The following is a 14,123-nucleotide window of genomic DNA, read 5'->3' on the forward strand; positions in this document are numbered from 1 at the left end:
ATGGCTGGATTAATAAAGACACATAAATACACATTAAAGTATTCAAAACAGCCACGGTGGTAGCTTCAAGAGCAGTTTAAATGGACTGGTACTTGCATAGGGCTTTTTTGCTGCAACTGGGCTCTCAAAACACCAAAACCTTATTTTGGTTCATAAATTACAAAGTGAACATAATGTGTTTTTTTAAATGCGACTCAAAACTAGTAATTGAACAAAGCTTACTGAGGTAACGGAGCAAAAGAGCAGTTTTCCTACTACTACAATAGTAGTCATCTCCTGCAGGAAAATTACAAAGAACACAGATTTCAGCATAAGCTTCATTTTTCAGACCAAGAAAAGTTTTTCAACTACTTGGTTCTGCTATTCTTTCCACAAATTCCACTGAATTTCAGCCCTGTTCTGCAAACTCCGCCAACTCAAGTTCAAGATGCCATAATGAAATGCATTGGAAAAGCAGACTTGAATCAAAAGGACCCTTCCTTTTACATTCTTATTAGATTTATGTTATAGGAAGTGCCATGTTATGGGTTATTAAGCAGTTGAAGTGCAGCCTCCTCTAGATGACAACATGGCTATAGAACCAGCAGTCTGGTTTGACTTTGATCAACTCAAAAACACTTGTCTTGTTTGAAATCTTAAAAGAAAATACATTTCCAAGTATACATGCATTCAATAAAAGCCACCTAAATCATTTAAAAGTCACCGAGAAGCCCTGATGCCATTTTAATCAGTCGTTAAGAAATGGAGAGAGCTTGGCACAGTTGCAAATTTGAGTAAGCAAGCGAGAAGGGGACTTCTAAGGAAGGACGCCAAGAAACAATAACTCTGAAAGAGCTTCAAGCTGTATCATTCAGAGTGAAGGGACTGTGCAGACAACAGCAGCTGAACCTTGTCCTTCACCAGAATCTGTGGTGTGGCAGAGTGCCAAAAAGAAAGCGCTCAAACTAAACCACGTGACGCGTCAGCTACAGTTTGTCAGATGACACACAGGAGACACAGCTGGAAGACCCGTTCATGCTCTGATGAGACTAAAGATTTACTTGACCATGACGGCAACTTCCTAACAGACGTATTGCATTTTTAGGCACTACGCACTTTAGTTATTATTTTATTACCCAAGTGTATCATGTAATAAAATTCAGCAAAGAAACCTTTTTGAAGGGGATAACTGAGCATGTTTACCTAGAATGAAAGAAAAGATTGTACTGGACCACACTTTGTTTAAAAAAGAATCATCTCTTAACATTATGTCATGAAATGCTTTCGTTTGTACAACACTTAATTTTCATTATAATTGATTTCAGTTCAAAAGAGTTTTTTTTTCTATTTCTAATGAGCAGTAAAACTTGAAAGATTCTAGATTCCAGCTAATCCTGAAAACAGGAGACTCATCCTGCAGCGAAACATGGGTAGAGAGTAAAGCAAGAGCAGGGATTTGAGGAATGGCATTCATATATTATTTCAAATTTCAAATTTGTCAGGTAATTGGTTAAAGTATCTGCCAGGCGATCAGTATTCTACACAAGCAGCTGGGGTAACAAAAGTCTCAGTTGGAGGCAGGGGAAATGTCTGACAGAGCCTTCCTCCCATCTAATTAAGTAATAACCCTCACTCAGAGAAAACCAGAATAAGCAGCGAGGAAAATCTATAGAATTCATTTCCAGAGATGCAGCAGTAATTTGTTGCAAAATGATAAATATTGCATTTGTTAGATGCCCAAAACATAAATCATGAGACTCTATTATGGTGTGAAAGGCCAGGTTTGACATTCTTGGTCATGGCACATTAGCACTCATTGAAAGAAAATCTGCCTGTGTGGATTTCCTCTTCCTTGATGTCTCCGTCCGGTCTTCCCCGTGCTGTAGTAAATGTAGCAGCCCCTTTGCCAATTTTTGCATTCTCCATAATGGTTGGGGGAGGGGACGATCCCCACTGTGTGAAATTACGTCTGCACAGTCAAAATGACAACAAAACCAGCTTCAAATATGGCAGATGGGGAAAGACAACCAGCGAGTCTCTCCTGCTACCTCTTCATAGCGCAAGCCATCAACAAATCTGGGAAGCTGAGAACGCCTTGCTTGTTGCTTTTGTTTGCATGAAACATCAAACTCTCTGACAAATAGCTATTTGATGGTGTGCGAGCGAGCCATTTCTTTCTTCTGCCACTATTACTCTGCTGATATCGTGCGGGGAAACAAATTGAAAGATGAGTGAAGTGGAAAATGACTGTTGGTATATAACCAGTGAATCATTGTAATTATGCACCACAGCTAAGCATGAAATGTTTACCCAGGGAGATGTTTGGAAAATGCGCAACATGTACATGTCAATATATGAAATACAATTGGTCTTTATGGGTGTGTTTAATTATCACGTTCTGCAGCTCTAGAGCCACCACTCCTCCTCTGCCTTTAACAAAGCTTCATATTTCATGTTGGCATGCGTTTCAGTCAAATGAGAGTGAGTCAGGTTGATAGATCAGGCGTCTGCAGAGATGATGCATTTCTTCTGTGATTGCTTTCATAGCCATTACTCACAGCATAGGGTGATTAGTAGGCTGGCAGCTGACACCTCTGCTTGCGCGTGCATGAAGGAGCTATCTCATAGGAGGGTCCTGTTACCTCTGCCACAACACTGATCTTTGGGCACAATCAATGGGCTAAAATAATGGATTAGACACAATCCTATCAATCAGCCTGTCAGGGTGGAGGAAGTCATGAAGGACAAAGAGCAGCCGAGCTATTTATGTAAAAGGCGACAGGACTTTCTGAAATATCACTCAAACGTTGTCTCCCGGAAGTCATCGTGTTACCATTCATAGGTATTTTGGGAGGAACGTACTGTATTGGTGCTGACCTTTGTTTGCCTCTGCACACAGTGAGAGAAACAGCAACAGTCACAGAGCGTCGCCCTTTAACTGAGGTAACTCAGTCTTTGGCCGATCAATATTTTCTCACAGTCAGGTTTGAACAAGCATGTATAATGTTTACATTAATGAGAAAGCAAATTACATTGCCCAGTCCTAAATCCTATTGCAGAATCAATGTTTAACTCATCATCTATTAACATCAACTATCAACTGACACACAAATAGATGAGGTCAATATTGTCCTGATGTTACTAAAAGACAGTTTCCCATATAAAGGCAGCAAGTGGCCCCATTCAAATCTATGAAACAAAATGCGTTAATGCACACAGATTTGATTTTGATGTCAATAGATGGTTACATTTTAACAAGCGAAGAGCAGGAGGCTTATGAACTGCAACACACTGCATTAAAAGAGGGTTGTGGGCTGGGATTGGCTTTATAAATGTGATATAAGGAAGGGCTTTTCCAGGATATTTTAAAATGGGAGAGTAAAGACAGAATATTTCTGTTCTGAATATTCTTGTTTAATCAAAAATTCAAATCAGAAATATCAGAGGCCATATATCACATATAATGCTAGATTTAGATATAATAGATATAATGCTAAATTTTTCAAATATCAGAAACATTGATTTGATATAAACACAGGGTGACTGGTTTCTTTAATGTAATGTAACTTATAATAATCATTTATTTCCTTTATTTGTAGATTAATAGATATGTCGTTTTAGTTGTAGCATTCTAGATCATCATTTATGTTTAGAAGCACCACTGAACGACGCAGGAAATCATTCCTGCCTGTGGCCATCTGTACAACTCATCCATTTAACACACTGTATACTGCAATAGCTACACACTTTTTGCACATGTTCTTCCTTTTTCAGCTATTTATTAATAAGTGATCTTTATGTATATATATGCCTGTATATATTGTGCTATTCTTAGTTAGTGTATTGTCTATCTTTGTTAATGGTTGTTTATAATGGAGCACTGTAACAAAAAAGAATTTCCCCAAGGGATCAATAAAGTATTCTGATTCTGATTCTGATGTACACTTGTGCAAATAGTTACAATTTTGAATGTATTTTTGGGTTTGAAAAAGGATTCTACAGAGTGCGAAACACAATATTTACGACCAAATACAATAAAAACAAAGCAGCATAACACAGAAGCACTTAAATAATATATCAGGGAAGGCGCAGTGCCTGACATATCTGGACACATGGCTTCCTAATCAAACACATGCATGTTAGTTTAGCTGTGATTCTCAATTGGCCGTAAGCGTGAGACAGAATTTCTTAAATGTAACAGAAGAAATGTCCGTGTGAACATGTGATTGTGTAAAAATGTCAGTTCGATTAGAAAAAGGTTATTACAATTTCTTGTTGTAAGTTTGTTGAAACATAAACACTCCAGTTATGAATATTACTAAGTTAATTAGTAGGTTAATAGTGATGCTGGTCTAACATTCAAATTGAACTGGAGCTGCAGATGCCATAAAAGATTTATTGTTTTATTTTCTCTCTTTTTTATAATCTAATCATAGCCCAAGGCTATAATCTGGCATATTTACATTTGTTAAAATGTTCATTAATATGTATTGCCCCTCTTTCTAAAAAATAAATAAATAAAAAATAAGTATGATAAAAAGAAAGTTTCAACATTTTAACCTCTTCACGTACAACAGGTCAGAGTTAGGGGATCCTAAAACCTCCCATAACTCTAAACATGTTCCCAACAACTAGGTGGGTATTAAGAACTTAAGCAGTTTTTTGGGCGGTACAGTGTCCTACAACTTATTTTACAAAGCTTTAGTAAATGAGAATAAATTGTTTTTTGCTGTTTAAAAGCATTTGATAAATGGTACCTTTTGGATGATTGTACATGTGATTAATTGTCTAATTACGTGTTGTCGGTACAAACTAATGCATTTTTGTTACTTCTCTAACCCAATATTATGGTCAATTTCAGTTATAATCAATTTAACCTTAGTGATGCCCAATTCATTGGGGGAGTTGCATCAAAGATCACTTACTCTTTTTTAAAGATCCCTTAGACCTACTATAATGCTAAATAAATCAAGCTAAATAAAGGCATGAAATTAGATCATTTTTACTAGGTGAACTGGGGAAAATGGCATTCCCTCTGTCTCTCTTCTGGGTTTATAGCATTAGATGAGATCATTAGTGAGCTGCTACATCCTCAGAAGTAGGCTCTGCACTTGGTTGGTCTCTTGTCTCAAATCGTTTGACCAAAACCACCAGTTTAAATATGAATATGTTTTAAGTGACCCTAATTGCACACAGATTGCTATCAGATGCAATTTGGTAGCACAGGAGTGCATCTGAGCGGCTCCAGGCCAATAATTAAAATCAAGGTACATAACATCAGCACACTGTCACCAGAGTCTGCAGAACCTGTTATAATGAAGGGCTAATGAGCTAGCTAGAGGACTTGGGTCAATGAGTCACCAGTACTGTAGATGTCCTCCTCTCAAACACTGTTCTTTACTATATCTCCCACAGGGCATTGTGGCAGCTGCATGGCTGATTCCTCCTGGTTTAATTTAATATCTTCATGCTTCCCTAGATTGCTGTATCTGCCAGATAGACCACAGTGGTCAGGAGAGAGATGGAGGAAAAAACCAGTGAGAAGTCAGGTGGAGTCTGGGCCAAAATCTGGTCCAGCTGCGTTTTCAGAAGACAGAACTGGAATGCCTGAATTCCCTCTGCTGCTACCACAGGTTTGAGTGCTTTAACTTCCAGTGAGCAAATATTGACTTACTCTGTTGTAAACATTTAATCTTCACAGTGGATACTGTGGACCACATACTAATTACAAAGAATAACTAATTAATATTTGAAGTGATTAATAATGTAACAAGTCCTGTTTTCCAAAGCTCACCTTGTGCCACAAAAGAAGTGGATCTCAATTATTCAGTTCTCCCTCGCACAAAATAAAGCCACTGGGTGAGATGAGGCGGCATGTGATTCTTGCCAGGGAATGAAGACAGACATGTTTATTACCTCTCCCTAGATGGAGTGCAAAATAGTTCTGAGCTGTTTAGAAAGAACTTGATGCAATATTGATGGTGGTGGTCAGACTATCAGACAATGCTCCGAGTAGACCGATCAATGCCACATCAAGGGAATAGAGACAGTTTAGTACAGGGAGCACAATTGAACTGGAGGCAGATCTGGTTGGAGATGTTGTGTTGTAGCCCGCTGTGTACAGTTTCTGTCCATTCTAAATCACACCGTGTATTACTGGGGGAACAAAAACAGCCCCTGCAATGACACGATTGCTTCTTTATATCCAACACAGGTACAGTTATTTATGTCTGCAATTTTTATTTTATTTTTTTATTTTATTTATTTAGGACAGTGCATGTTAATGAACATAAACAATAAATTACATGTAAACATGCCAGATTATAGCCAAGGGCTAATTTCCATATGTTGTCCATAATACATTAAAAAATAGACATGACATGACACTGACATGGTGTCAGTGTCATGTTGTGCTGTGTTTAGGCCTGTTTTACCTACAATTAGCTGACTCTTATAATTAAAAGAGTGGGCAAACATACACATACTTTGGTAGCAGAGTGTCTGCGGCATGGATATAAGAAGAGTTTTTACACTAACACCTCGGGTGCTTCGCTGTCAGCCTTTGCAGTTCATTGCCTCTGGCTGCAGGAGTCAACTCTCTCTGCAGGGTCCTTTTATGTTTTTCCCATTATCAACTGACTCAGAGAAAATACTGACAGGAAATTGCTTGGGTATAAGACATACACGCTAGTCTTTTATTTCAAGTTTGAGTTATTAAGTGTAAAGGAGAATTTCCATTAGATGATTCAGCTGTAAATACAGAAATAAGATTGAAGTGTCTTTAAGTGATTGGACCTCTGTGATATCCCAGCAGTACTTAATATTATTTTATTTTATTTGACAATTGAATGAGTCATTATTGGTTAGATTAAATCCTGTATATATCTACAGCCTAACACTTTGTTTCTTTTTTAATACTCGTTAAATATTGTCTGTAGAAATAACGATATAATAAAACATGGATGTAACATGAGGGTTGGAAAAATGAAGCTTATCCAGAGTGATTTAAACTTGAATTCTAAAGGCTACCAGATGGTGATAGCTGTGGTTGCAAAAAGATGGTCCTATAGAAGTCTATGGGAAAATGGCTTTCTCACTTGACCTCAATTTAGTAAGTCTTGCTCTTAAAATGTTTTACAATGGCAAATGGTGGTGGTATGCTCGCTGGCTTATGACTTAATCCAGCGAGTAAGTGGTTTCGCGGTCAGACTGAAGCATGAAGATGGTGACCAAGAAACCATGATGGATTCATTTGTTTTTTTTATTTATCACCAGTCTATATTTAGGTTGTGCAGACACATGGCTACTAACAATATGACATTAGCTTGCTTGCCATCGTGGATTATGTGGCAGTTATAGTAACAATGTATCAAGTGAATACGGTCCTAATCAAACAGTCCTAGATTCAGGGTCACAACCTTTGACAACCACCAGTCATGAGGGAAAAATTAGTTTTGCCGGATGTTGATGGCAGTCATGTAAATCCCAGTCATGCTGGCCTACAAACCAGTCAGCAACCCTGCCAATATCCTGTTGCTAGGGGAAAAAGTGCATTTTCCAATGGAAGTGGCAGACTGGTCTACGCACACTATCCAGCTACTCTCTGAGGCAAAGTGGAAATGGAGAAGGTTTGCCTTCTAAGTAAAGTTGTGCCTCAACACTGCAGCCAACATGTTGTAAAAGGTGCAACTTTTACTTTCTTTTTTGCTCAGCAATAGTAGTTTATGGCACATACATAATGTCTTAGAGAAAAATGACTTTTATTGGTTGTTTCATATAATGTTCTGTAAACCCTGTTGTTCTTGTGGCAGCCTCTATTTTATAGCTTCATCCATGGACTAGCCATGATGTTGTATTCCCAGTATGGATTTTTGAAACATCGGTCTTTCCTTTACCACAGTCAGCATTCCTCTGGGGATTCTGAGTTGTGTGCAAAATAAAAAAGACCAGCCAGTATACCGTATCTCCAAAGGCAGACAGAAGGAGAGAGCGAAAGTATCGACACTCTTCTGTTTTATGCCAGCATATGGATGTTTCAATTCTGCCATATGTGCCTGAGGGGGATTCTCCCTTGAGCTGGCTCTTTCTCTTTCTTCTGCCCCTCCGTGGGGATCTATGGCCCCCTCCAACACTGCTTCTGTCATCCAAAGCATGCTAGCTGGGAGCTTTTTCTCTCCTGCGTCCTCCCCTGGCTTCTGTCACCAACCGCTGTCTGAGTGTCTCAGTTGAGTCCCTATCTCCCGACAGCCAGCTCTGCAGTGCACTGTGCCAAATGTGAGGTAATTAAGACACAGAAAACTCCTCCACTCAGTTGGGAAGAGGATTGAAAAGCTCATATCTGTCAGAAGCGGCAGCATGCGGCTAATTTTGCCTGATTTGAAAGCGCTCCAAGGGTGCACCAATTACTATGTGCATATAGTATAGGCAGTGACATGTGATTCACGTTTGGGGATGGGCATAGAAAAGTAATGAACACCACCAACAGGCTATAGTTAGCCTTTTGTTAAATATCAGATGGAAGATTACAAATTTTATATTAACCATCAGAACGTAGCCATCCATAATTTTTACACTGAATTTCTATCAGTCACCATATTGCCCACTTTAAATAATATTTCTTTTCTAGCATCTTTTCCAAACAGTCTTTTATCTCTGAGATTGAACATTGTGTCGTAAAATTGGATGAACTGTGTGTCACAGATATAAATCTTGCTGCTTTGGACTTGTCTGTAGTGAGTCATTTAGCCTGCCGTAATTAGACATAATATAAGTAACAACATGGAGACAACTTTGCCATAATAAACATGTCCTTTCTGCAATAACAACAACAAAAAGTCATGCTTATATCGACACTATTTTAAAAGTTATAGACTATTGTACTATTTTATTATTTCGTGCACATAAGCTGAAATCAGCTGATTGCAACAAGTGTGAGGAAAAGAAGCCAGCTTTGATATTTGTTTTCTTAATAACATTATTTATGGCCAGCTAAGAATCACCAGTTGACCTAATAAGCATATCTTTAAACTATGGCAGAAAAACCCGGGAGCCAGAGAAAACCCATACAGGCTCAAGTCGAACATACAAACTCCAAATAGTTTATCATTTCTATTTGAAAAAAGAATAAAGAAGAAGTGGCAGTAGACTAATAACCTATATTTGCCAAATTAAGATTGATTGATTATTGATTTTATTGTTTTTATTTTATTAAGTTATTATTGTTCAAATAAAATAAAATACTGGTTAGGGCCAATGCAGACTCAGTGTAGGCCGTGTAGCAATAATGGCAGAGAATCCAGCTTGGATCCAGAGAGAAGGATTTACTCTCAGTTCCTTTTGGATTTTTTTTAGTAGATGGCAAAACAATGGAAAGTTGATTGACTGAATAGATACAGAATAAGCCTTATATACTGGCTAGTAATAAAAGTGTCCCGCGCTGCTGGTTGCTCATGGTGTGATTTTTTCTCATGTCATGTTGAGTAAAAGATAACCGCAGAACTCCCTTAGAATGAATGTCCTTATTTTCATATCTTAACTCTTGAGTAATATTTTATTTTCTAATGTGTAAATATGTAAAGTTGGCATTTAAATAAATGTACATATAGAAGTAGGTCTGATTTTCTTTTATCCCCTGTAGCTGTGAATGGTTCATATCCGTGTGTAGGGTTTTTGAACAAATATTAAATTGTGACTTTTACCCTGACATAGTACAGACTTTATTAATAAGAAAATATTTTAAAGTAAATGTAGTTAAAATATGAATCACACACATATTTTTGACAGACAATTTTTAAATGTACGCTGCACAGTTCAAATGTACGGATTTTTATCCTGTTCAGCAATTCGTCTTTTTTGTCTTGGTTCATAGTTTGCCAAATTTTGACAGCATAAACATTTAATGTGAGTTCAGTGACTATTTAATCCACTGGTTTTCATTGTCGTAATTAAGGAATGTGAAAGTAATAATACTACTAATAATAGACTGGTTTCATAACTGGAGGCAAGGTTCAGCTATATGGATATTGTGTCTGAAAATTAATGGAAACTAATGGTTTTGACTCCTTTCTGTAAACCATTTGACAATCATAAGATACCAACAGATTTTTAACACTCAAAAATGAAATAAATGTTTTAGGTACCCGAAGCAGCATTTGTAAACTTAAAAAAAAATCAATTTTGTTCCATTTCTTGTTACCCTTTACTTAATATTTTCTCCTCAAAGTGCCACTGATGAGATCTAGCGCAGTGTTTAATGTCACTGAATACACTTAATTTACATACAAATGAAGTGAATTTGAAATCATTTAAATACAGTACATACATAATCACTGTTGCCATCATTAAGCAAAAGTGAGGTTTGAAAATCTTTTTTCTTTCTCAGTTCACAAATCAACATTAGAAATTATACTGTGAATAAGTGTGAACACGAGTATACGCACTGGGTTGTTGGCCCTATTCAAAAACACTGAACTGTCCCAAATATTTTACAATGGAAATGAAGCCCTATGCTAGAGCCATTTGAACTGAACAAGTAGAGGGCAGTGTTATCACCAAATGTGCCATGAAACTGATTTTTGTAACAACCTGACCTGGGTAGATGTAGCTCAAAGGTGCACGGGGTTAAAATTCGTTCAGTATTTGGAAACAAATTATTTAAAGCATATATCAGTGAAATCATTACAGAACATTGAAACTGCGGTGTGGTTAATGTCCAGCACTTTTTACATACCGTAACCCAAATCATAAAAAGAAGAACTGTAATTCCAAAATGAATACAGTCAACATAGGTGATAATCCTAACCCTGTTCCATGAATGCCAAGACCTGAGAGAACAGTTTAGTTGCACCCCGCCTCTCACCCTATGGATTGCTGGATGGACAAAAATCCGTGTTATGGCCCTTGCCATAATTTGAATCCCAGTGGCTGTTTTTTTGTTCTATGCTCTGTGTCTTTAAGAGTCTCTGCAGGTCGTTCCTGATTGGAGAGCTGGCAGCTGCTGATTGGCTTCCTGATCAAGTGGCTATTTTGAAAAAACCTCTCCAGCAGTTGTCCCCAGGCAGCAACTGACAGCAGCAACAAACCCGACCTTGGCCTCCAAACCCTCTGTGATTCTTGTGCATGTTTTCCCGAGGACTGTTGAGCTTTGTAACTAGGTTACTTATCACGTGTAAGTAGGAGGTGAAGCTGAAGGGGTGAGCTGCCTTATTATTTTGTTTTCTCAGTTATACTTTAAATCCAGTTTAGTTTTAAGTATATGGCTTTAATGGACCCTAGATGCGTCACCAATGACCTAATGTAGAGTGGTATTCTAACCCTAATCCTATACTTTGGAGAAAGGGAAAACAAGCTTATGTTGGAAAACTGTGAAAAGATGTGTGCTAAATGAATGCTCGAATGATTGTCTCTGTTCCCTGAATGAGATGTGAAAAAACGATTTAAAACTGGTACTGTTAGGATTGGGATCGACACCAGTGATGAGTTAGGCCTCATGGGTTCAGCTAGATTTTAAACATCAACAAACGACAACTGCAATCATTTTGCAAAATGTTTAGCAGTCACATACATGATGTGTAGTACATTGGCTGTGTCATGGAAAGCTGCTGATTTGTCTCCCTAATGTCTCACTGAATTTGTCAGTTAATAGCACTTTCAGATAATACCACGTTTGCGTCATGCACAGACCTGTTCCAAGTGATTCATAATGAAGCCGTGTGAGTGACTCCCCCTCCTGTGTTTTCACACCCATATCATATTCCCTCCATGCCTCACCCAGTGGGGGGTTAACAGGATGACTCGATATATGTGAAAACACCTTCCACCATCTGAAACTCTGCCTTCCCCAACCCTTAACAGCCCACAGGGAAACTTCATTATGTATCGCTACTGAAGGGGCCTTTCAATTATAATATCTCAGCCTCCGTGTCTATTACCCCACAGTCTGTACTGACAAATTGATAGATATTGCCTCTATCTGTGATAATTCATTCGCCCACCATGTGATAAGTTCACAGAACCAGGAACAGCAACAAGGTAGAGGCAATTTGCAGGTCTGGTCGGAGAGGGCTGAGAGTACCATGTTGTAATGTGCAGCGGGGGAATGGAGTCAGTGACAGCTAAGACATGTAGACTTTGCTGCACGTTCTCTCTTCAACCAACAACTCGTGGAGTAGCTTTTTCACTCCAACAGAGTACCTCTCAGCATGTCAAGTCTCTCACATCTTAAGATTTTTTTCAGATTGCAGCCTAATACCGAACCTGACAGGGTGTTGATCTCTCGTCCCTCCAGCTTGCGTGTACAACAGTGTGAAATAGATGCCCAGGAAAACACCGCCTACTTTATGCAGAGACAGAGAGACTTGGTTTGTTGTTAAATATATTGCAGAGATAATAAAACAATTACGTATAAAAGTGTGGTTGAGCCCAGATCAGGAAATGTATTATCCCTCTGTCCGAATTCACTGGGAACAATAAGGTGACTGTGTCGTAGTGGTTTATCATCTGTGACTATTAGCAAATTGTGAAGGCGCTCAGTAAACAATCGCCCTCTGCAAATTGATAATCATTACTGATTATCTCAACAACAGGAGTCATTTATCAGCTTTTACACCAAGAGTGGGACCACTGTTTGTTTGTGTGTTTGAGTGTGTCAATGTGAAAACATTAGTATGTTTGTTTTTGTATTTAATGTGACCATCCTGAAATGATCACCTTTTTACCTTTTTTTTCATATTTATTCATCAGTTATTCGTTTTTTACAGTGATCTCAGCTTTGAGCTCCACAGCTCCTTTTTATCACATAACAAATATATCTGAGGTTAGCAAATCTCAAGTTAGATTACTGCAGGATGCCCCAAATCATCAGTGGGATGACTTCAGCTCATTGAAAATGCAGCAGATTCCTTACCCCAGTATTTAAGGGGCTCTTCATTGGCTTTATAGCCTTTGGTGTTTTATTTCATTATATATTTTTTGTTTATCTGAACACATACGTGTGTGTGTGTGTGTGTGTGTGTGTGTGTGTGTGTGTGTGTGTGTGTGTGTGTGTGTGTGTGTGTGTGTGTGTGTATATCTACATATATATTCGTATCTGTAAATGAAAATATATGTAGTGTGTATATATTGTTTTTTGTTTTATATGTCTGAAACAAATAAAGATACAATACAATAGTTTGACTCCCCCATTTCTACAACCCAGTCAGACCTCTCAGACCTTTTCATTTTTTCCTCTAGATCTAAAATTTATATGGATTTAAAAGATCTGATTCTACATCTTTTAATTGTTCCTAGAATCAGGTCTCAGGCTGCTCTCAGTTACTGTTGTCCTGGTCTTTGGAACAAGCTGTCTTGCTGATTTGGGGTCAATTACATCTGTACGTATACTCAAAAACAGACCCTTATATTCAGACAGGCCTGAGCTTAAGAGGTGTTTGTTTGTTTTTCAATTTTGTTTTGTTGTTTGTTTTTTGGTTCTGTTTTGCTGTTTTCACTGCCTTAAGGCACTGCAAACCTGCGCAGGTTTTTATAGTGAATGAAATGTGCTATATAAATGAAAATGTCATTGTTAATGAGGGAAACAAAAACAAGCTAGTCCACTCATGGCAAATATTATTCTAGTGACTTAAGGCCGGGGTCCATTATGTAACATTTATGATATATATGACCATTGGACTATATATGTCCCAACAGACTAGCCACAAACTTGTCTTCGGAGTTCTCTTGGAATAACAGAGCAAATTAGCAGCAAACTCAAAACGTGTTCACTTTTGCATTTTCAATTTTTCATCTGCAAGAAATAGATTTGGAGAAGGATACCATCTCAGAGCTGATAAATTTTAATTTGATCCCTCCCGTGCATTATTATTTGCACAATGCAACTGGCAGCCATAGCCTGTGTGCTCTGAATCTACATTCAAATTCTGCACAGAATACAAATTTTCCCCTCTCCTATACAACAAAAGGCAGTCGTTCCATTTGTTTTCCCCTCACAATAGCTTCTGGATAATAGTAATGAGGGGTTGAGGGGCGGTGGATGGAGAAAGAAGTGACCAAGTTATCTGCTTCTCCCAGTCTCTACTCTGCCTCTTCGTTATGAATAATAGATTACAGATGAGCGCAAGAGATTGCCTTGTAAGGAGGTGGGATAT

The 14,123-nt window shown here is 38.1% G+C and overlaps 1 protein-coding gene across 5 annotated transcripts in view; it reads right to left on the reverse strand.

Moving 5' to 3' along the window:
- Positions 1-14,123, reverse strand: part of LOC113027714 (shisa family member 6) — a 76,380-nt gene that overhangs the window by 32,883 nt on the left and 29,374 nt on the right. The gene's annotated exons all lie outside the window — the stretch shown is intronic.

The sequence above is a fragment of the Astatotilapia calliptera genome, chromosome 8 (genome assembly GCF_900246225.1).
Source record: "Astatotilapia calliptera chromosome 8, fAstCal1.2, whole genome shotgun sequence".
NCBI classification, from domain to species: domain Eukaryota; kingdom Metazoa; phylum Chordata; class Actinopteri; order Cichliformes; family Cichlidae; genus Astatotilapia; species Astatotilapia calliptera.